Raw genomic sequence first — 22,897 nt, 5'->3', positions numbered from 1 at the left:
ACCCAAATTTCCTCCCAGAGCTTTGCTTGTCTTCCTTTCACCCAGAACTGTCCTTCTTCTCCTGGGCTGCAAGTAGCCATCCCTGGGAAGCCAAGAGGCAGGCACAGGATTCTACCTCCCAGCAGCCAACCGCACCTCCCCAGGCTTTGCAGAGCGACTGGTGACGCTCTACTAACCCCACTTAGTCGCACTGAGGCGCTTAGCTTCTGCCCTGCCTTCCTCAGATCGACTTTCCTCTTTTGCCCAATTCCTGCCTCACTCCCTCCTTTGGCAAGTCACACAGAGGAGGCAGCAGGAAGAGCCGGCCGCCATAGGCCAACCTCCAAGGGCAGAGGAGACCAAGCCACAAGGCTTCAAAAGGTGACTGGCCAAGATCCTCTAGCTTTCCCCTGCTGATGCCAAGGCTTTTTCTCAGCTCATTTCACCACCCTCTATCCTGCAGGGGTTGAGTTTATCGCAGGTGTTACCCAAAATTGGGCCAACTAGTAAGTGTAAGGAGGACAAATGACCCACCAGAGTTTGGCAGAAAGCAGCACATTTGTTATACTGACAGCTAAGCTCAAAATAAGTGGGGGCAGGGGGTGTCACACTCGCACTCGCATACTCACACGCCCAGGACGGGCACAGCACTGGAGATGTTAGGATTCTGCAAGGTAAGTGTCCCACAGCACAGCTATGGATGGTGTGATGAAGGTAAGTCTTCCTGAGGCACAGTGAAATGCAACGCAGAGAACCACTGGCCAGGCGGTCCCGGCGAAGGGCATTCACTGGAGGTACAAGCTTGTGAGTGCTCTCCTGAGCACAGGGCCCCTTCCCCTTTTAAGGGCCTGCACCTCATGGCCTGTGACTAGAGATGACTTGGCTGCATCTGGTTGGTCACACTCCACCTTGGGCAGTGTCCATGCTCTGGGTGTGTGAGTGATGCATAATTAGAGTCCCAGACACCTTGTCTACCTGGGAGCTCTTCTGCTCTTCAACCAGCCCATTCATCCCACCAGCATTCCAGGAGGGAGCGGGAGGGGGAAAGCCACTTCACAGGCATTCAGAGAGGGAGAGGAGACAAAAGTGGAAGCAGGGGAAGTATAACAGACCTTTTGAGCATAGAAATCACTGCTACTCCTGCAACAGCAGGAACTGGGAAAATTAAGCCAGGATGTTTCTGCCTGGTTTTGAACCAGGGACCTTTTGCGTGTTAAGCAAACGTGATAACCACTACACTACAGAAACTCTGTCACAGGGTTCTGCCCCTCCCTTCATAAGTACATAAGAATGGCCATACTGGGTCAGACCAAAGGTCTATCCAACCCCGCGTCATATCTGCCAACAGTGGCCAAATGTCAGGTGCCCCAGAGGGACTGAACCTAACAGGTAATGAGTAAGTGATCTCTCTCCTGTCATCCATCTCCATGCTCTGACAAACAGAGGCTAGGGACACCATTCCTTACCCATCCTCACTAATAGCCATTCATGGACTTAACCTCCATTAATTTATCAGCAAAAAGAACAAGGAGTACTTGTGGCACCTTAGGGTATGGCTACACTGGCGAGTTGCAGCGCTGGTAGTTTGCAGCGCTGGTCGTCCAGCTGTTCAGGGCCAGCACTGCAGTGTGGCCGCACTGCAGTGTGGCCACACTGACAGCTACCAGCGCTGCAGTGTGGCCACATTGGCAGCATTTCCAGCGCTGTACTGAGAGGTGCATTGTGGGCAGCTATCCCACAGAGCACCTCATCCCATTTTGGCGCCGTTTTGGCGCTGAGTATTGTGGGAAGGGGAAGGAAGTGTGTGGGTCATTCCGCTTCCTGTTCCAATGCCCCGTGGTGCATCGCTTCACTTCCCAGCAGTCACACTTTTGCCGTCCACGTTTCTTGCCATTGTGAGTGCAGCACGCTGTGAAATGGAGCCTGAGCTGCTGAGGAATTTGCTGCTGACTGTCGCCAGCACATCACGTTTGGCAGTTGAGCTATTCCTCCTTCAGCTCCAAAGTGACAGTGAGGATTCCGATGATGATATGGATTTGCCTAAAGCGGGTGACATGAAATTGCTTGTGGCGGTAACGGAAATGCTCAGCACCGTGGAACGCCGCTTTTGGGCTCGTGAGACAAGCAGTGAGTGGTGGGATCACATTGTCATGGAAGTCTGGGATGACGAGCAGTGGCTGCAGAACTTTCGTATGAGAAAAGCCACTTTCATGGGACTGTGCTGAGCTCGCCCCCACCCTGCAGCGCAAGGACACAAGATTGAGAGCTGCCCTGACGGTGGAAAAGCGGGTGGCTATTGCAATCTGGAAGCTGGCAACTCCAGACAGCTACCAGTCGGTCGGGAACCAGTTTGGGGTGGGAAAGTCGACTGTTGGAATCATGTTGATGCAAGTTTGCAGGGCCATTAATCGCATCCTGCTAAGGAGAACCGTGACTGTGGGGAACGTGCAGGACATTGTGGATGGCTTTGCAGAAATGGGTTTCCCTAACTGTGGAGGGGCAATAGATGGGACGCATATTCCTATTCTGGCACCACCCCACCTAGCCTACGAGTACATTAATCGCAAGGGGTATTTCTCTATGGTTCTCCAGGCGCTTGTGGTTCACCGTGGGCATTTCACTGATATTTACACAGGCTGGCCTGGAAAGGTGCATGATGCACGCATCTTTCGGAACAGTGGCCTGTTCAGGAAGATGCAGGAAGGTACATTTTTCCCAGACCGAAAGATCACAGTAGGGGATGTTGAAATGCCCATTGTGATCCTTGGGGACCCCGCTTACCCATTAATGCCTTGGCTCATGAAACCCTATACAGGGAAGCTGGACAGGAGCCAGGACCGTTTCAACTACAGGCTGAGCCGATGCCGAATGACTGTGGAGTGTGCTTTTGGCCGTTTAAAGGGGCGCTGGCGGGCGCTTTATGGGAAGCTAGACTTGGGGGAAAGCAGCATCCCTGCGGTTGTATCCGCGTGCTGTACCCTCCATAATATTTGTGAAGGGAAGGGTGAAACATTCAGCCAGGCATGGAACAACGAGGTGCAAGTCCTGGAGGCTGAATTTGCACAGCCAGACAGCAGGGCTACTAGAGACGCCCACCACAGGGCAACAAGGATTAGGGATGCCTTGAGGGAGGAATTTGAGGCAGAAAGCCAACAGTAATGTTTTTTTGCCTTGACCAGGAGTGACGTGCACTGGTTACAGTGCTTTTAAAAGTGCCTGTGTTTTCCTTGATGTTTGTTACCTGTGTTTTCATTGGGGTTTGTTATCTTTCACTTTATGCAGTAATAAAAACTGATTCATAATCAAAGAAATCATTTATTTAAAAAGAAGGAAGTACACGGGCAGGGGGGTTGGTTGTTGAACTGTACATTCATGGTTTTGCATATGTACTGCCAGGAGTGCTGTGCACCTCAGGATTGTACTGTTGCATGGTGATGGGGGTTGAGTGCAGAGGGTAAGGGTCGTAGTTCTCTGGGCTCATAGGTGACCGTACAGATGTTGGGGGCAGCTGGTGATGGTGTAGGTAAGAACCTGGATGCTGGGGAACGGGACTTGGAGCTGACATTGGTGCATAGGGGAAAGAGGTTTGGGAGGGTGGGGGTTTGGCACGGTAGTGCTCTGCCTGCATTGCTACCAGTGACTGCATACAGTCTGTTTGGCGCACAATGAGGTTTATAAGCTGCCTCGTGGTTTTCTTCTGCATCAACACCTTTCTCCTGCTTTCTGTTTCCCTCCAGTGCTGCATCTTTTCTCTCCATTTCTGCGCATTTTTATTCTCTGCTGCACACTGGTTCATAACTGCCTTGACCAAATCTTCTTTGCTTCGGTTAGGTTTCCTTCTCAGGTTCTGAAGCTTTCTTTCAGTCACTGATAAGACCGGCCCAGGACTACTCAAGGTCACTATAAAAATACAGCAAATGATACATTTTAAGAGAGCTTGCATTGTGTATAATCTGAAGTCTCACACAAGCATTCCTCAGACATTTCAGCAACTGCTAGAGAATTCACAGCCTCCCAGAAATGGTAAGGGTTCCTGCCTGCCGCGGTCTGCTCGAGCAGGGTGCTTCTTGCTTCATGGCTAGACTGCCTGTTTCTGGGCTTTCTAAAAGGCAGCACTGCCATGTCCCTCAGGAATTAACCCTGGGGTTCCTGCCTGCCACGGTCTGCTCGAGCAGAGTTTTCTTCCTTCATGGCTAGACTGCTTGTTTTTGGGCTTTGTTAAACGCAGCACTGCCATGTCCCTCAGGAATTAACCCTGGGGTTCCTGCCTGCCGTGGTATGCAGTTGGGGAAACCAGCACTGAAACACTCCCTCCATTTCCCACAGGAGTTAACACTTGAAGATATCTCCCTTCTGCGGGTTACCAAAGAAGCAAGGGAGGGTCTCCTACAACAATGCGGATTCCGCCCGGGTCCTTATGCAGCGTGCCTCTGTGCAAGCATGGTTCCCCCACCCCTCCTGGAACAGTGGCGCGGACGCGTTAGCCTGAATGGGACAGGGACCACAATGGCTCTCCCTTTAAACTTGGTCACGCAAATTGCCTATGCTCTTGCAGAAACTTTTGAAGAGATTACAGAGGCAGATTACTGCGACGTGATAGACCACATCAATGGGATATTCCATGTCTAGGCATGCAGGCATGCAGCCATACCATCCCCCTCCTCTCCCAAAACCTTTGCATTGCAATAAAAGCTGCTTACCTGGGACCTGCTCCTGTGATTCTTCTGCAGCAAGTTCCAGGGGCTGCGACTGGCTAGCTTCCTCCTGGCTTGAGAAGAGCTCCTGACTGCATGCCTCCTCCGGGGTGTCTTCCCCCACCACAGTAGCCTCACTGTCTGCCTCCCCCTCCCCCTCCTCTACCAGCTCTGAACTGTCCATCGTGGTCCTTGGATTTACAGAGGGGTCACCCCCATAAATCGCATCCAGCTCCTTGTAAAACCTGCAGGTCGTGGGGGCACTGCCGGATCTGCGGTTTCCCTCGCGTGCTTTGCAATAGGCACTCCGCAGCTCCTTTACTTTTACCCTGCACTGCAGCGCGTCATGCTCATGGCCCCTTTCCAGCATGGCTCTCGATACCTGGGCAAAGGTATCATAATTCTTACGGCTAGAGCGCAGCTGTGCCTGCACAGATTCCTCCCCCCAAACACTGATGAGGTCCATCAGCTCGCCATTGCTCCATGCTGGGGCTCGTTTGCCATGTGGAGGCATGGTCACCTGTAAAGATTCACTGATTGCACTCCACACCTGGCTGAGCAAACAGGAAGGGGATTTTTAAAATTCCCGGGGCATTTAAAGGGCGGGTCACCTGAGGCCAGGGAAGTAGAGTCTGACCTGATGAGCAGAGTGGCTGAACAGGCATTCTGGGATACATCCTTATACCCTGGAGGCCAATCACAGCGCTGGTGTGTGGCCACACTTGATGACCAGCGCTGCAGCACCAGCGCTGGAATCCTTATTCCCCATGCCGAGAGGGGTGTTCGGCCAGCGCTGCAGCCAGGGAGTTGCAGCGCTGGAAGTGCCTTGCAGGTGTGGCCACTTACTAATTGCAGCGCTGGTGGAGGCTTTCCAGCGCTGCAAATCGCCAGTGTAGCCATACCCCTAGACCAATTGACAATGGAGAATGGCATAAGGGGTTTTTCAGTGTTGTACCCACAGAATTAACACGTACACCACAAGGGAACTTATGTGCATATGTACATGTCATCAACACGCACAAACATACTAGCCTATGAAGTAAGCGTACCCTAATGTTTTGTGGGTAAGGAATGAAATTTGGGCATAGGAGGAAGGATTTCCGGCGCTTGTGCCCTATAAAAAAGGTAACCCACCTCGCTAGAGCACATCGCTCTGTCATTCTGACTTACTTCCTCCACTCTCTCTCTATCTACTATCAGTAGGCTGTACTTGTTCTTAAACTTTAAGTTTCAAAGTAACTCGGCTAAGCTCGGTTTCCCTAAGTTTTTATTCTTTGTTTATTAGGATTTGATTTTAAGTTTAACTTATTCAAGTAAACCCAAAGTAACATTAGCTTTTTCTAAGCACTGCATCTTTCACTCAAGAATTGAGAAACCTGAACTGCAAGGCTGGTCCTGTGTCTCTTACCACCAAGTTATCAAGGAAGGGTGTGAGTATATTAACCAAAACTTTGTTGCATATAATGCCATATGTATCTTTTGAATAGCAGTAATGCAACTGTAACTTTATAACTCAATTAAATTAAATAAAATGTAAGCTAATAAATTAAATTTTCATCATATTTTCCAAATTAATATTATTAGTACACCCTAAATCAGGCTACATGGGACAGAGAGTTGGAGTGCAGGGGGATGAGAGCACTGGCTAGGGGGTGCAGGCTTTGGGGTGGGGTTGGAATGAGAGGTTCAGGGTGCAGTAGAGGGCTCAATGTTAGGGCAGAGAATTGGGCTGTGAGGGCTCTGGAACAAGGCCAGGAAAAAGAGACTTGAGGCATGCAGGGCCGTCCTTAGGATTTATGGTGCCCTAGGCGAGATTATGAAACTGGTGCCCCTGTGCCTGATCTGCTCTTAGCAACACAAATATAAGCATACAGTATTGGAAAACTTGCCACGTTCACGTTATTAAACCAGTTTAACTTAATGAAGCACACTGTAATGCTGATGCACTAGCACTAAAGAAGTGGCACTATAGAAAAAATTCTGATTTGACAGAATGATGCAAATAATATAATTTTTTTAATTTGTCTAATTTTTATTGGAAATTTCTATGAAGAGGTATTGAAACAAAGATTTGTTTTTAATTAAAAGCAATCTTTCTGGCTTTTTTGGCTGCAAAATCAGTTTAATAAGCTGGGTTTCCAAACAGTGGGACAATATAACCCTAGTTTTACTGCTAGGTAAAGCACAAAGTGACCAAAATGAAGTCAGCACAGCATCATCTCATCTAGATTAAGGTAGCACAGAAATGTTACAGAAGTCCTATTGTGCCTTATTTTGTTTGGAAAGACATTAGCAATAGCAGCACATTCACATGATAAAATACATGATAAATCACTGCCTCTAAAGTTCCATCAAAAACTGACATTTTCACAGCTCTAGCATGATCTGCTGTACAGATTCTTCACAAGGAAGTGTCCCGGGCCTTTTTAACTCATAGTAACTATGTATTTACTTTATGAAAGTTGGAGAAAACATTGTGAAAACGTAAAACATTGGCTGCCCAACTTCCGGGCTGGCAAAAGCTATACTGACTCACAGGAAAAAAAAAAAGCAGGAGAATCTTAGTACAACATATGGTCAGTCTATACCAGGGGTCAGCAACCTTTCAGAAGTGGTGTGCCAAGTTCACTGTAATTTAAGGTTTCTCGTGCCAGTAATACACTTTAACGTTTGTAGATGGTCTCTCTCTATGTCTATATTATATAAATAAACTATTATTATCTGGGGTCCCGGACACCAGTCCTGCTCAGCCCACTGCCAGCTGAGTAAATGGAACCCCAGACTGGCAGCGGGCTGAGCGGGACTGGTGGCTGGAACCCTAGACAAGGATCCCAGGCCCTGCTCAGCCCATTGCTGGTCTGGGGTTCTGACCACCAACTCCTGCCAGCCAGGATCCCGGCCGCCAACCCCCCTCAGCCCACTACCAGCCTGGGATTCTGCTCACCCAGGCTGGCAGGAGGCAGAGTGGGGCCGGGGGCTGGGCTCCTGACTGGCAAGGGGCCGGCAGCCGGAACCCCGGAGTAGCAGTAGGCTGAGTGCTGCCGGCACCCCAGACTGGCAGCAGACTGAGCCACTCAACCCCCCACCGGCCCTGCTCAGCCTGCCACCAGCCCACTCAGCCCGCTGCCGGCTGAGTGAATGGAACTCCAGGCTGACAGCAGGTTGAGTGGTTCAGCCGGCCTGCTCAGCCCGCTGCCAGCCTGGGGTTCCTTGGGGGTCCCCAGGTCAGCAGCAGGTGCTGAGTGGGGCCGACGGCCGGTATCCCAGCTGGCAATAGGGCAGCAGCCGGTACCCCAGAGCAGTGATGGGCTGAGCCGCTCAGCCTGCCGCTGCGTACCATCAAAAATCAGCTCACCTGCCACCTTTGGCGCGTGTGCCGTAGGTTGCCGACCCCTGCTTTATACGCTTGTAAGGAGATGAGCATATTACAGCTGCTGGAGGGCTCTTATCAGGAGTAACAGGCTATGGGAAAGTCAGTCAACATTTTTTGTTTCTCTGATGAAAACTGGCCCACTCCCTGCCTCAAACCAAACCTGTCACTAATAATTGTCAACAACTTAATTTTCTGTTTTTGGCTAAGATATTGATTTTTTTTCTTTAAATACTGAAATTGGATTCAGGATTGTTAGCAAGAATTTTTGGCAAACTAAGTTGTTAAATGACAATCTAAATGGCAACACAGCACTGCTTTCATGCTTGGCTCACCCCCAAGCCTGCTGGTCCAACAGCTGCAGTAGACCCCAAAATCCACCTCTTGGGGTGCAAAGTGGCAACAGCAGCAGCAAACCCTCAGGTCCAATCACACGCCAATGGGCACCACCACCAGCCTTACGGACCATGGTGAAGTTAGCACAGCATCTGATCTCAGGGACAGGTCACCCATGGAGCCACAGCAGCTCATCCTGCCCTGTGCAGCTCCCCCCGGATGAGATGGATCACTGGCAGCTGCCAGCCCGGGGGAGAGGCGCTCCCCAGCTAGGGTGACCAGATCCAGATGTCCTGATTTTATAGGGCCAGTCCCGATATTTGGGGCTTTGTCTTATATAGGCACCAATTACCCCCACCTAGAGTGACCAGACAGCAAGTGTGAAAAATCAGGACAGGGGGTGGGGGGGTACAAGGAGCCTATATAAGAAACAGACCCCATATTTGGGCCTTGCCCTATAAAATAGGGATATCTGCTCACCCTACCCCAACCCCCTGTCCTGATTTTTCACACATCTGGCTAACCCCAGCCCAGCCCTGTGTGACATTCCAATCCTGGCCGAGGAAGTGAGTTACTTTCACTTTCATTCCTCAGCAGGTAGCCAGCCTCCCCCCACCTACCCCCCAGCACCTCACCCAACCCCGCCCTGATGGAGGGGAGGGAGAAGAGAGAGAGGGATGCTCCTGGGGACAGAGGAACAAGGAGGGGGTGCTCCATGGTGCATGGGGGAGAAGAATGGATGTTATGGGGGACAAGGATACTGGCTCCAGAGCCGCAGAGCCTGCCTCACCTCACTTCAGCCAGAGGGAAAAGAGTCACACTCACAGGTGAGCTCCTTCCTCAACCCCTCCCCCCTTACCTTCCCAGAGACCCCAGCAGCCAATCCCCTCCCTCAGACTGTGCTGCATTCAGCTCTCTCTAGGATCCAGCAGCCTGCTCCACTGCTTCCCATCTGTCCAGGCTCCCCGGAGAGCTGTGCCCCATGTGGCTGCCTATGGCTAAGGACAGCCCGGGAGACATGAGAGAGAGATCAGGCTAGAGCAGAAAATGGCTGGGGGCGGGCTGAAGAGTTTGAAATGCAAGGAGAAGAAAAATCTTCCTCCTGCTCCCTCTCATCAGAGCATCTAAAAACCAGGTGAGAGATACCTCTCCCCCACCGAAACATCAACTCTGGTGGGCTCGGGCTGAGGAAGGAACTTCTCTCTCCAGCAGCTCCAGCACACCTAGGCTGGGACATGGACACCTCCCCCCAAAGATCTGGTGTGCCTGGCCTGGGACAGGGGAGGGGCTCCTCTCCTCTCCATTGGGGACATGGCAGGATGAGAGATGTGACAGGGCTTTATGGGAAATCATTATTTGCCTGATTTATGTGCCAGTCCTAGTCCTTGCTGACCCAACAGATTGTTTATCCTGCATGCTGATGCCAGTTTGGAGGGTCTGGGAGCAGTCTCCTACCAGGAAGTGGAAGGTAAATGTAAATCTGTAGCCTTTGCCAGCTGAGGACTGTCTGATAGCGAAACTCGCTATCCCATCCACCAGCTGCATTTCTTGGCCTTGAAATGGGCCATCACTGAGAAATTTCCAGACTACTTGTCCAGTGCTCAGTTTCAGGTATGGACAGAGAACAATCCACTGACTTCTGTGTTAACAAGGGCTAAGCTGGATGCTACAGGGCAGAGATGGGTGGCTACTTTTGCTAGCAATAACATCAGCATTCAATACCAGTCAGTTGGTATAATAGGGAGTGTGATTTATCAGGATCACCAATTCTTGGCTGGGGGGAGGATGTAAGCAGGGTCAGAATGAACTCTACCCTGCCATCTGTTGGTGATGTGTTGTAAAGGCCTTTTGTTGCTGATGTGCATGGTCACACCCACCCCACATTGCATGATGGGGGTGCTTGTCCAAATGGTGATTTTGGCTGCTGTGGGATCCCCAAACTCTTTCTTAATAGGGCAGGAGTAATAAAATGTAGTAATCCTGGTCATATGAATCAAAAACAGTAGAACGGTACTTAGCAGTTCATGATTTCGGGACTCACCCGAACCTACATAAAAATCATTAGACAAGGGACATGGGTTCCAAAGAATAGCAATTTAAGACAGATTGAAAAAAATATATGTGTTTAACATCATGAGATTCTTCTGAACTCTCTAAATGCACATTTTATGGTTTTCTTCTCTCTTTAGTTGAAAAATAGAATTCATTATTATCCTATTACAAATAATGTATTAAAGCATACACTTAAAATCTTAGACAGATAAGTGAAAAATTGAGTTATACTGAAGGAGGTGGACTCTGATGCTATTTAAAAGCTTAAATTCATAGGAATATAGTTTGGAATGAGAACCTGGTAGAAAAGTTTTTCTGGAAGAGTTAGCAGAGCGAGATTGTTAGTCACAGGTCAGTGGGTGGGTTTATGCAAATACTGGACTCTTGAACGGGGGCAGGGGCAGGACCAAGAGTTCTTTGGCACATGCACCACCTCTGCAACTAACGTTTGCTACCTCACTCCCTCACAAAACACCTTTTACCTCTCAGGGCCAAAATACACCGTGAAAGAGATCTAACGGCATAAGCTTAGGGTGAGCAACTGCAGCACTCACAACAATTTGAAGAGATTCAAAACCGCCTCTGCCTCTGTCTTTCCACACCAGGGACAGCAGAAAGGACATCAGCAGCACCTGCGAGAGACCAACAAACATCCATTTCTACCTCCCTCCACGCACTGCCGTTAGGAACCCATACCCCTTAATGGTGAGTACTTTTCAGGCGAGGGTGACGCTCTCAGGCCTCAAATGCCAGGTACAGTTACTCTGTCCTTGATCCAAAATCAACAGGAAAATACACTGGATTACTCCTGCCCCAATAACAAAGAGACTGGGGAACCCGCAGCAGCTGAAATGACCGTTTGGACAAGCACTCCCATCATGCAATCCGGGGTGGGTGTAACCATGCAAATGACATCAGCCCCAAAAGGCCTTGACACGGGCTGGGAGAGTAGTCACCCTGACTTTTGGGAGCGTAGGTGGTTGCCCCGGCAGCGCCTCTGCCACGTGTTCTACATACTCTGCTTTCTCTTCAGTTCGTATAAATCTTTCACCTTTTACTAAAGATTTCCGTGGAGAGGAATGTTGATGAGTTTGTACCCAATTTTTTAAGGCTTTGCTTTGGCAAGGCTGTTGTCTGCTGTGAAAAAAACAGAAGAGTGCTCCCTGAGCTGGTGTCACTGGCTGAAGCTTTTCTATAGTATGAAAAAGTATAGTAGGGGCACCTGGCATTGGCTGTCAGCAGACAGGATACTGGGCTAGGTCTTTAACTTGGACGGGTAGCTGGGAAGACAGTCAATCAGACAGAACCCGTTCAACAAACCTTTTCATTTCCTTGTTATTGCCTGACTCCTTTAATTCTTTTCCTTTTCCTTATTTCCCAGCAGACCGACTAGCCACCAGATTTGGGTGCTAGCAGAGGGACCTGACGAGCTCCTTCTTTTCGGCAGCGTTGAACATGCCAGGGCACAGTCAGATTCTGGATTCTCATCTGAATGTAACGCCTAGCTCTCACCTTTATTTCTATTTCTTAGCTCTTTTGGGCCATCGATCTTTGGTCTGACCCGTAGGATCCCTGCATTAGGAGAGATGGCTAATTAATGAGCCCATAAACCTTGGAAATCAAATGAAACCTGAAGTCCGTAGAAGACCTCGAAAGGCCCTTGGGGGTGGAGTGCAAGCTGAGGAAGAGTTCCCTGCACAGCTTACCTCTCCATTCTCGTTTTCCTGTCCTGAGCGGAAAAGCCAGGAAGCAGCTCCGGGTAGGGAGGGGATACCATATGTGTGCAGTGGTTAGACAGGAAACAGCAAGGAACTGGACTCGTATGGAGTGAAACTGTAAGCATCTTCTGTATGCCTGATGACTGCAGGTTTGAGAGAGTTATGTGGGAAGTGGAGGCTTTCGGTGGGCTTTCAGAGGAAATGTAATGGAAAGGCAGCCGAAAGTGGAATCCCAGGTTTTTAAACAATCCTCCACTAACACGCCAAACAGCTCAGGTCTAGTTACTCATTGAAAATTAGAATAAAGTTACAGCAAGATTTCATCATAAATGAAGTCAAACCCTAAAGATTTCAGAACACAACTGCTATAAGGAGCCACGAGGGAAGCAATACAAAGTCAACCTTGCCTCAGAGAAAGGCAGTTAAACAATTTCTCTTTTTTAAAGCAGCATAATCTCCCCAAACGGAAGGGCACTGTTCCCGGAGAAGGGTCCTGGAGAGGGTTTTCCTCGTTGGTGCCGCCATCCACCTCCCGAAAGGCGGAGCTAGGTCGACGGAAGAATTCTTCCGACCAAGGCGCGGACTGATGTAGCCGCGCCGATTTACGTTCCCCGTGCAGCCCAGGCCTGAGGGTCGGTGCGTGCTGAACAGTTAAGTCAAAACAGCTCCGTCCGTCAGAGGTGTGCAAAAGGGAAAACCCGCTCCTGGGCGACACGGCCACGCCGCCCTAACCCGCAGCGTAGCTAAAGGGCATTCGGGCGGGCGCTGGGTGGGCCTCAAGCGACGGAAAGCCCTCCTCCAGCATGGGGTTGTGACAGCCTAGTCTCCGTAGCACAGACAGGGTGGCCACCAAGAGACAGGAACAGACAGCGAAAGCCAAAGCAGCCCCAGGGCAGGGGGCGAAGCTGCCTGTTGGACGAGGAGACCACGTGGGACAGGCGTTTTGGACAGGCCGTCCTCCCGTCAAAGGAGGAAGAGCCCGAGAAGAAGGGCCGGGCAAGAAGCTACAAGCAGAGCAGGCAGGCAGGCAGGTCCCCATAGAGCCAAGGAAGGCACCGGTCCAAGCCCCCCAAAAGCAGACTAGAGAGCAGATCAGCTGCAAAAGACCAGGGAAAGCCAAGAACACAGGGAAACCCAAGTAAAGTTTCAGAGCTGAGCTTTGCTTACAAGGAGGAACGTGTGACAAAGATACCTAGAAGTACAGGGCCTGTGGAAAAGAGCACTCCCAAAGGCCCAGAATAACAACTGCTTTCCTAAGAATCTGCTTTGCAGTGCACTAAGCCTAAACAGCCCACTGTCAGTTGTCTGTTGTTCAAACCAATCAGCAGAGGAGAGCGCGAACGCAGTCCCCCACTACCACAAATTATGCAGTTGAGTTTCCCGCATTTGGGGAAATCGCAGGGGTCAGCACACCCACAGTGCAATGGATGAGCCTCCCCCTGGGAAAACCACCTTCATGATCATGGTATCTCCCCTGCCAGGTAAGTATGAGTTCCTGCTGCCCGGCCGCCGCCCGCCCTCGCTCGCCCCACACTTATAACACACGGGGCGGACCGCCGCGCCCCCACCGACGGCCTCGCCCACACCGGCCCCCACTGCCGACAGCTGCCCCGACGCGGCCCCCGGAGACCGTCCCTTCCCCACCCCGAGCTCCCGGTGCCAAAGTCGGGCCCTGCCTGGCAGCCTGCGTCCGCTCCCACGATTCTCTGCTCGCACACAGATCTGCATACCTGCTCACGCGGCTCCGCCCCTCCGCTCGGGCCCCTCCCCCTGCCCGCCCAGGCCGCCGCTCTTGCGTGCTCAGCTCTTTGAGCTCAGATGGGGTGTAGTGCTCAGATCGAGTGCGACAGACCTTAACTTTGCCATGTGAGGGTCATTCTATCCCCATTACCTGGCTTGCTTATTTATACCTATGACTGTCTTTAACTGTTGTATGCGTGATGTACCCTCACTGCTTGCTGAAGGTATCTTGAACTCACCCACAGTATACCCCACATTGGGGACATTGCACACTGTATAAAAGTTATGTGCTGTCCAATACCAAAGTACTAGCATCCCCCTATACTCTGTATGTCACCCCTGATGACCAGTAAGTGATGTTACAAACTCTCTGTATTATCTATTCTTAAACATTTTCTAATAAACATTTAAAACTAAAATTGCCCTATACTCTGTATGTCACCCCCGATGACCAATATCTGACGTTTCAACTCTCTGTATCGTTCATTTTCAAATATTTTCTAATAAACTTTTAAATCTTGGCCTATCCAAGGCCGTGATCAAGTGTCTTGATGTTTTTGGTCTTTTGGCCTCGAGATGAAAACCTTGTCTGTGTCTTGGGAACCTTGAGGTAAAAAATTATCTAAGTTGTAGCGGGTCCCGTCCCGGGAAGCCAGGCCATCGGAGAGATGACGTGGCCCACCTGCTGCTAGGGAAAGAGTGCAGCTTGCATTTCGCTTCTCTCTCGCTCTCTCCCCACCGGAAGTTGGTCCAATACAAGAATGACCTCCCCTGCCTTGTCTCACGTCAGTTTCTCCTCAGGGCAGAAGGTCGGGTGTTGTCAGCCACTCTCCAGAAACTGGACGGCCACTCGATCCCTTTTGTTACCTGCCAAGTGAGGCTGAGTGCACTGGCAGGCAGCGCCGTTTGAAGAAGTGGAAGATTGGACAAATGACCAGGGAGGAGTATAAAAATATTGCACAGGCATGCAGGAGTGAAATCAGGAAGGGCAACTCACGCTTGGAGTTGCAGCTAGCAAGAGATGTTAAGAGTAACAACAAGAAGGGTTTCTTCAGGGATGTTAGCAACAAGAAGAAAGTCAAGGAAAGTGTGGGCCCCTTACAGAATGAGGGAGGCGACCTTGTGACAGAGGATGTGGAAAAAGCTAATGTACTCAATGCTTCCCCACCCTCCCCCTTCGTGATTTTGTCTTCACGAACAAAATCAGCTCCCAGACTGCTGCTCTGGGCAGCACAGCATGGAGAGGAGGTGACCAGCCCTCTGTGGAGAAAGAAGTGCTTCAGGACTATTTAGAAAAGCTGGATGAGCACAAATCCATGGGGCCGGATGCGCTGCATCCGAGGGTGCTAAAGGACTTGGCGGGTGTGATTGCAGAGCCACTGGTCATCATCTTTGAAAATTCATGGCCATTGGGGGAGGTCCCAAATGACTGGGAAAAGGCTAATGTAGTGCCCATCTTTAAAAGAGGGAAGAAAGAAGGAGGATCCAGGGAACTACAGGCCAGTCAGCCTCACCTCAGTCCCTGGAAAAATCATGGAGCAGGTCCTCAAGGAATCAATTCTGAAGCACTTAGAGGAGAGGCAAGTGATCAGGAGCGGTCAGCATGGATTCAGCAAGGGCAAGTCACGCCTGACTAACCTAATTGCCTTCTGTGAGGAGAGAACTGGGTCTGTGGATGAGGGAAAAGCAATGGATGTGTTCTTCCTTGACTTTAGCAAAGTTTTTGATACGGTCTCCCATAGTATTCTTGTCGGCAAGTTCAAGAAGTTTGGGCTGGATGAATGGACTATAAGGTGGACTATAAGCTGGCTAGGTCCTCGGGCTCAACGGGTAGTGATCAATGGCTCCACGTCTAATTGGCAGCCGGTCTCAAGCGGCGTGCCCCAAGGCTCGGTCCTGGGGCCGGTTGTGTACAATATCTTCGTTAAGGATCTGGAGGATGGTGTGGACTGCACTCTCAGCAAGTTTGCAGATGACGCTAAACTGGGAGGAGCGGTCGATACGCTGGAGGGTACGGATAGGCTACAGAGGGACCTAGACAAATTGGAGGATTGGGCTGAAAGAAACCTGATGAGGTTCAACAAGGACAAGTGCCCGGTCCTGCACTTAGGACGGAAGAATCCCGTGCACTGCTCCAGACTAGGGACCGAATGGCTAGGCAGCAGTTCTGCAGAAAAGGACCTAGGGGTTACAGTGGACGAGAAGCTGGATATGAGTCGACAGCGTGCCCTTGTTGCCAAGAAGGCTAACGGCATTTTGGACTGTATACGTAGGGGCATTGCCAGCAGATCGAGGATGTGGTCGTTCCCTTCTCTTCGACGTTGGTGAGGCCTCATCTGGAGTACCGTGTCCGGTTTTGGGCCCCACACTGCAAGAAGGATGTGGAAAAACTGAAAAGAGTCCAGCATAGGGCAACAAAAGTGATTAGGGGGCTGGAAGACATGATTTATGAGGAGAGGCTGAGGGAACTGGGATGGTTTAGTCTGCAGAAGAGAAGAATGAGGGGGGAGTTGATCGCTGCTTTCAACTACCTGAAAGGGGGTTCCAAAGAGGATGGATCTAGACTGTTCTCAGGGGCACCAGATGACAGAACGAGGAGCAATGGTCCCAAGTTGCGGTGGGGAAGGTTTAGGTTGGATCTTAGGAAAACCCTTTTTCACTAGGAGGGTGGTGAAGCACTGGAATGGGTTCCTTAGGGAGGTGGTGGAATCTCCTTCCTGAGAGGTTTTTAAGGTCAGCCTTGACAAAGCCCTGGCTGGGATGATTTAGTTGGGGATTGGGTTGGACTAGACGACCTCCTGAGGTCCCTTCCAACCCTGATATTCCATAATTTGAAGCTGTTCCCGTGTATCAAGGTGAGCTGCAGCTCAGCGAACCCCAAGGATCTGAGCGAGGCGAGCTACTTTGCAGCAGAGGCAGACCAAGCAGCAGGTACAACGCGGGGTCGCACCCCGGCCGGCAGATAGAATCTCATGTGCGAGATCCCGGCTCCTGTTACTTTGCAAAGTGTGTGCGTTTGCTCCGGGTTTCAGCTGTGGGCCAAGTGCCCTCTGGCTTCTCGTCCGGGCTCCGTCCTCCATGCGCCTGGGCATCAGCGGGACTGTCTCAGGAGAGCAGCTGCCCCATCCCAATCTCCGCCCAGCCGGGGAAGGAGCAGAGGCAGCCCGGAGAAAAGACTCCTTTGAGCGCCGGAGACGGCCGGAGCATCTTATTTGCATAGCCACAGTGCACTGCGTGCAGCGAAGCGAGTCCCTGGTCGAGGGGCTGGTTTTGCTCCCTGTGTCCCCGGTTTCGATGATCCAACTCGGGCTGCCAATCGGTTCAATTCCATTTCCTCTGAAAGCTAGCGGTGTAGCGGGCTGGGAGAGTCGTCACCCTGACTTTTGGGAGCGTAGGCGGTTGCCCCGGCAGCGCCTCTGCCACGAGTTCTACATACTCTGCTTTCTCTTCAGTTCGTATAAATTTTTCGCCTTTTACTAAAGATTTCCGTGGAGAGGAATGTTGATGAGTTTGTAGCCAATTTTTTAAGGCTTTGCTTTGGCAAGGCTGTTGCCTGCTGTGAGAAAAACAGAAGAGTGCTCCCTGAGCTGGTGTCACTGGCTGAAGCTTTTCTATAGTATGAAAAAAGTATAGTAGGGGGCACCTGGCATTGGCTGCTGTCAGCAGACAGGATACTGGGCTAGGTCTTTAACTTGGACGGGTAGCTGGGAAGACAGTCAATCAGACAGAACCCGTTCGACAAACCTTTTCATTTCCTTGTTATTGCCTGACTCCTTTAATTCTTTTCCTTTTCCTTATTTCCCAGCAGACCGACTAGCCACCAGATTTGGGTGCTAGCAGAGGGACCTGACGAGCTCCTTCTTTTCGGCAGCGTTGAACATGCCAGGGCACAGTCAGATTCTGGATTCTCACCTGAATGTAACGCCTAGCTCTCACCTTTATTTCTGTTTCTTAGCTCTTTTGGGCCATCGATCTTTGGTCTGACCCGTAGGATCCCTGCATTAGGAGAGATGGCTAATTAATGAGCCCATAAACCTTGGAAATCAAATGAAACCTGAAGTCCGTAGAAGACCTCGAAAGGCCCTTGGGGGTGGAGTGCGAGCTGAGGAAGAGTTCACTGCACAGCTTACCTCCATTCTCGTTTTCCTGTCCTGAGCGGAAAAGCCAGGAAGCAGCTCCGGGTAGGGAGGGGATACCATATGTGTGCAGTGGTTAGACAGGAAACAGCAAGGAACTGGACTCGTATGGAGTGAAACTGTAAGCATCTTCTGTATCCCTGATGACTGCAGGTTTGAGAGAGTTATGTGGGAAGTGGAGGCTTTCGGTGGGCTTTCAGAGGAAATGTAATGGAAAGGCAGAAAGTGGAATCCCAGGTTTTTAAACAATCCTCCACTAACACGCCAAACAGCTCAGGTCTAGTTACTCATTGAAAATTAGAATAAAGTTACAGCAGGATTTCATCATAAATGAAGTCAAACCCTAAAGATTTCAGAACACAACTGCTATAAGGAGCCACGAGGGAAGCAATACAAAGTCAACCTTGCCTCAGAGAAAGGCAGTTAAACAAGTTCTCTTTTTTAAAGCAGCATAATCTCCCCAAACGGAAGGGCACTGTTCCCGGAGAAGGGTCCTGGAGAGGGTTTTCCTCGTTGGTGCCGGCCATCCACCTCCCCGAAAGGCGGGAGCTAGGTCGACGGAAGAATTCTTCCGACCAAGGCGCGGACTGATGTAGCCGCGCCGATTTACGTTCCCCGTGCAGCCCAGGCCCGAGGGTCGGTGCGTGCTGAACAGTTAAGTCAAAACAGCTCCGTCCGTCAGAGGTGTGCAAAAGGGAAAACCCGCTGCTGGGCGACACGGCCACGCCGCCCTAACCCGCAGCGTAGCTAAAGGGCATTCGGGCGGGCGCTGGGTGGGCCTCAAGCGACGGAAAGCCCTCCTCCAGCATGGGGTTGTGACAGCCTAGTCTCCGTAGCACAGACAGGGTGGCCACCAAGAGACAGGAACAGACAGCGAAAGCCAAAGCGGCCCCAGGGCAGGGGGCGAAGCTGCCTGTTGGACGAGGAGACCAAGTGGGACAGGCATTTTGGACAAAGGAGGAAGAGCCCGAGAAGGAGGGCCGGGCAAGAAGCTACAAGCAGGGAAAGAAGCAGAGCAGGCAGGCAGCTCCCCTTAGAGCCAAGGAAGACACCGGTCCAAGCCCCCCAAAAGCAGACTAGAGAGCAGATCAGCTGCAAAAGACTAGGGAAAGCCAAGAACACAGAGAGACCCAAGTAAAGTTTCAGAGCTGAGCTTTGCTTACAAGGAGGAACGTGTGACAAAGATACCTAGAAATACAGGGCCTGTGGAAAAGAGCACTTCCAAAGGTCCAGAATAACACCTGTTTTCCTGAGAACCTGCTTTGCAATGCACTAAGCCTAAACAGCCCATTATCGGTTGTCTGTTGTTCAAACCACTCACCAGGGGAGAGCGCGAACGCAGTCCCCCACTACCACAAATTATGCAGTCAAGTTTCCCGCATTTGGGGAAATCGTAGGGGTCAGCACACCCACAGTGCAATGGATGAGCCTCATCCTGGGAAAACCACCTTTGTGATCATGGTATCTCCCCTGCCAGGTAAGTATGAGTTCCTGCTGCCCGGCCGCCGCCCGCCCTCGCTCGCCCCACACTTATAACACACGGGGTGGACCGACCGCCGGCCTCGCCCACACCGGCCCCCACTGCCGACAGCTGCCCCGACGCGTCCCCCGGAGCCCCTCCCTTCTCCAAGTCGGGCCCTGCCTGGCAGCCTGCGTCCGCTCCCACGATGCTCTGCTCGCACACAGATCTGCATACCCGCTCACGCGGCTCCGCCCCTCCGCTCGGGCCCCTCCCCCTGCCCGCCCGGGCCGCCGCTCTTGCGTGCCCTGTAGGGGTAGCCGGGTCCCGTCCCGGGCAGCCAGGCCAGCAGAGAGACCACGTGGCCCACCTGCTGCTGGGGAAAGAGCGCAGCTTGCGTGTCGCTTCTCTCTCTCGCTCTCCCCCCACCGGCAGTTGGTCCAATACAGGAATGACCTCCCCTCCCCTCGCAAAAAACCCACCTTTCCAAACAGTCCTTCTTTCCCTGCCCCCTAATTCTGCTTTCACACCCTGGGACCATCTCCTCGCTTTGTCTCTCCCCCCCGCAGGTAAAGCAGAGATGGAGGCAACTTCAGCCACTGGAGACAGCCCCAGCGAGCGCTGCAGCCGGCCCGGGGCGGGGGGGTGTTTGCAGACACAGGAAGGAGCAGCTGGGAGCGGTGGGTGCTGGGAACAAGGAGGCAGGAGAACAAAGCCCAGAGATGGGACATTGGGCAGCTCCGGGGGTGGGGCTCTGGCACAGACTGGGGGCAGCTCCTGGGGCGGGGCTCTGGCACAGACGGGGGCGGGCAGCTCCTGGGGTGGGGCTCTGGCACAGCCTGGGGCGGGGCAGCTCCTGGGGCGGGCTCTGACACAGCCCGGGGCCGGGGCAGCTCCTGGGGCGGGCTCTGGCACAGCCCGGGGCAGGGCAGCTCCTGGGGCGGGGCTCTGGCACAGCCCGGGGCGGGGCAGCTCCTGGGGCGGGGCTCTGGCACAGCCTGGGGCAGGGCAGCTCCTGGGGCGGGGCTCTGGCACATTGTGACGCAGGAGCCCGGGCTCAGCAGCTGCTCCCTGGTGGCCGCGTGCTGCCAGCAGCGCTGGAGCCGCCCGGGCCGGAGCAGAGCCGCTGTTCTCCGCTGCAGCCAGGATCTGCCCACGGCCCCGCTAGGATCCAGGTGGGGCCAGAGCCTGGGGCCCGGGGGTTCCCCGTTGTGTGGCTGGCGGGGGCGGGCGGGCAGAAGCCGGAGCTGCAGGCGGGGGAAGGGCAGTGGGGCAGGTGGGGGTTGAACGGTCTCTGTGCAGCCGGGAAAGTCCAGGGGGAGAGTGTGTGTGAGTTGGGGGGGAGATACCTGCATCCTTCTCCTGTCTGTGCCACTTCCCTCCCCAGCACTGGTAACAAGTCTCTCTAGTTCTGCCCCTTTTCTCTCCCCTCACCACACAGGACCGTCAAACCCAAGGAGATTCCCTCGTTTTTCCTAAAATTGTTGACTCTCTAGTCTCTTATTTTTCCTGATTTTTTTTCTATAATTTTCAAATGTCAATTTAAATTCTCCTCATATTTGGGGGGCTTCGCCCCACCCCCCATTTCATCAGCAGCAATTCATCTTTGTTTGGGTGGGAAATTGTTGCCCTGAGTCATTCCCCAAAAGGGATGGGGGTTCCTGGTGCTGTTTGGGGAGCCCTGAGACACAGCTCCCTCTGGGGTGGAGATGGGGTGGCCGTTCTCTGCCAGCCACAGGGCATGGCTGGGGCACCGGTGGGGAAGGAGGAACCAGTGTCCCCTATGGAGCCTGCCCAGCCCCTTTGGTTCTGCTCCTTTCTAGCATTTTGTTCAGAGACTTTATTACTGCAGAGGCTGAAAAACGTCTGTGGATTTACCCCTGGCAGGAGGGGTCAGGTCTACACTGTAATAAAGAGATCAAGCATTTTCCAGCATGGCAGAGTCTAGGATGTCTGTCTGCAGGGAAAGGGCCTGGGGGAATTGTGATGTGAAATGAACTAAAGCCAGTTCTGAAACATCCACAACTGCCCTTCTCATCCTGCCAGGCTGCAGAATGACGCTCATGTCTCGCGCCAGTTCATCCCATCCTCCCATGGGACAGGGAAGGGAAATGGCTGCAGAGGATCCTGTTCAGGTAGGGATTATTGGGGGTTATTGGTGGGTTCCTGCTGGAGGGAGAGTGACAGCAGATACACAGGAGGTGGGAGGCTTGGGCAGTCTGGTTTGGAGGTTGGAGCGGGGCAGGAAATTCACAGGGTGGAGAATGGGAGGAAGCCAGGGTGTAGCAAACCTGTTGGGACTTGTTTAATATGTGGCTTCCATTCTAGGAACAGACCCATGAGGTTAGAAGGTGGAAATGCTCTGATTTGTGGAAGAGCAAAGAACACACCTAGGTGGGGCTAGGTAAAGGGAGCAGAATCCCAGGGCTGGAGCCTCACTGCTGTGAGATGTAGAGGGGCACCCACCAATGAGGCTTAGTCAGGGGTTCTCAACTGTTTTCTTTCTGAGGCCCCTCAACATGTTATAAAACCCCCACTGCCCTGCATATGCCTGGTTTTCTGCACAGAAAAGCCAGGGCTGGTGTTAGGGGGTAGCAAACAGGGGTATTGCCTGGGGCCCCATGTGACAGGGCCCCCCACAGAGCTAATTGCTCCAGCTTTGGCTTCAGCCCCTGGTGGCAGGGCTCATGGCCCCAGGCAGGGAGGTTTGGGCTTTCTGCCCTGGGCCCAAGCGAGTCTAACACTGGCCCTGCTTGGAGGAGCCCCTGAAACCAGCTCGCAGCCCCCCAGAGGTCCAGGGACCCCTGCTTGAGAACCACGGCCTTAGGGGATATGCCCCTCCCCCATACCCAGCTCCAGGGCTGGCCTTAGAGAAAATGGCACCCTGGGTGAACTTGTATTTTGGTGCCCCCCATCACCCCTGGCCCTCACGGGCTCCCCACCATCACGTCCAGGCCCCGGTGCCTCCCTCTATTGCTTAATTTGTATTGAAAGAGGTGCCAGAGCTCAGCCATGGCACAAATTAAGCACTGGCAGGGCGGCCTGATAGCAGCGGCTGCTGGCCGAGCGCCCAGCTCTGAAGGCCATGCCACCGCCAGCAGCAGCAGCGCAGAAGTGAGGGTGGCCTGGTGTGTTGTGTATTGTGCAGCCTTTTATTTAAAGTGCAGTTTGTAACGTGATATTACACCGCCGCGGGGTCGGCTCTGGTGGCGACAGTTTCAAGCTTAACAGAGTGAAAGTCGCCTCTGCTACTTGCTTCAAATGTACAGTCTCTAGGAACACACAAAGACCAAGGGTAGTGACCACACAGACATTCACAGGTACAAGGTCTAGTCGGTTTTACAAGTTTTATTGAAGTTACAGTTAAGGTTATGACGACCCAAGGCATATAGACATTCTATGAAGACCTGTGC

At 52.3% G+C, this 22,897-nt stretch overlaps 5 non-coding genes across 5 annotated transcripts; 2 read left to right on the top strand and 3 right to left on the bottom strand.

Annotated features, from left to right (window-relative positions):
• Nucleotides 1–1,154: 1,154 nt before the first annotated feature.
• Nucleotides 1,155–1,227, bottom strand: TRNAV-AAC. The gene has a single exon. It is a non-coding gene; the product is annotated as a tRNA-Val (tRNA).
• Nucleotides 1,228–11,444: 10,217 nt separating this feature from the next.
• Nucleotides 11,445–11,560, top strand: LOC120376037. Its single transcript, XR_005586962.1, has one exon. It is a non-coding gene; the product is annotated as a U5 spliceosomal RNA (small nuclear RNA).
• A 1,914-nt stretch (nucleotides 11,561–13,474) lies between these two features.
• LOC120376181 lies at nucleotides 13,475–13,638 on the bottom strand. Its single transcript, XR_005587088.1, has one exon. It is a non-coding gene; the product is annotated as a U1 spliceosomal RNA (small nuclear RNA).
• A 3,683-nt stretch (nucleotides 13,639–17,321) lies between these two features.
• Nucleotides 17,322–17,437, top strand: LOC120376011. Its single transcript, XR_005586937.1, has one exon. It is a non-coding gene; the product is annotated as a U5 spliceosomal RNA (small nuclear RNA).
• Nucleotides 17,438–19,346: 1,909 nt separating this feature from the next.
• On the bottom strand, nucleotides 19,347–19,510 carry LOC120376194. Its single transcript, XR_005587101.1, has one exon. It is a non-coding gene; the product is annotated as a U1 spliceosomal RNA (small nuclear RNA).
• Nucleotides 19,511–22,897: the final 3,387 nt, after the last annotated feature.

This window comes from Mauremys reevesii, linkage group 12, assembly GCF_016161935.1.
Source record: "Mauremys reevesii isolate NIE-2019 linkage group 12, ASM1616193v1, whole genome shotgun sequence".
NCBI classification, from domain to species: Eukaryota; Metazoa; Chordata; order Testudines; family Geoemydidae; genus Mauremys; species Mauremys reevesii.
Note: the sequence above shows the minus strand (reverse complement) of the source record. Positions and strands in the feature narration are given on the sequence as shown.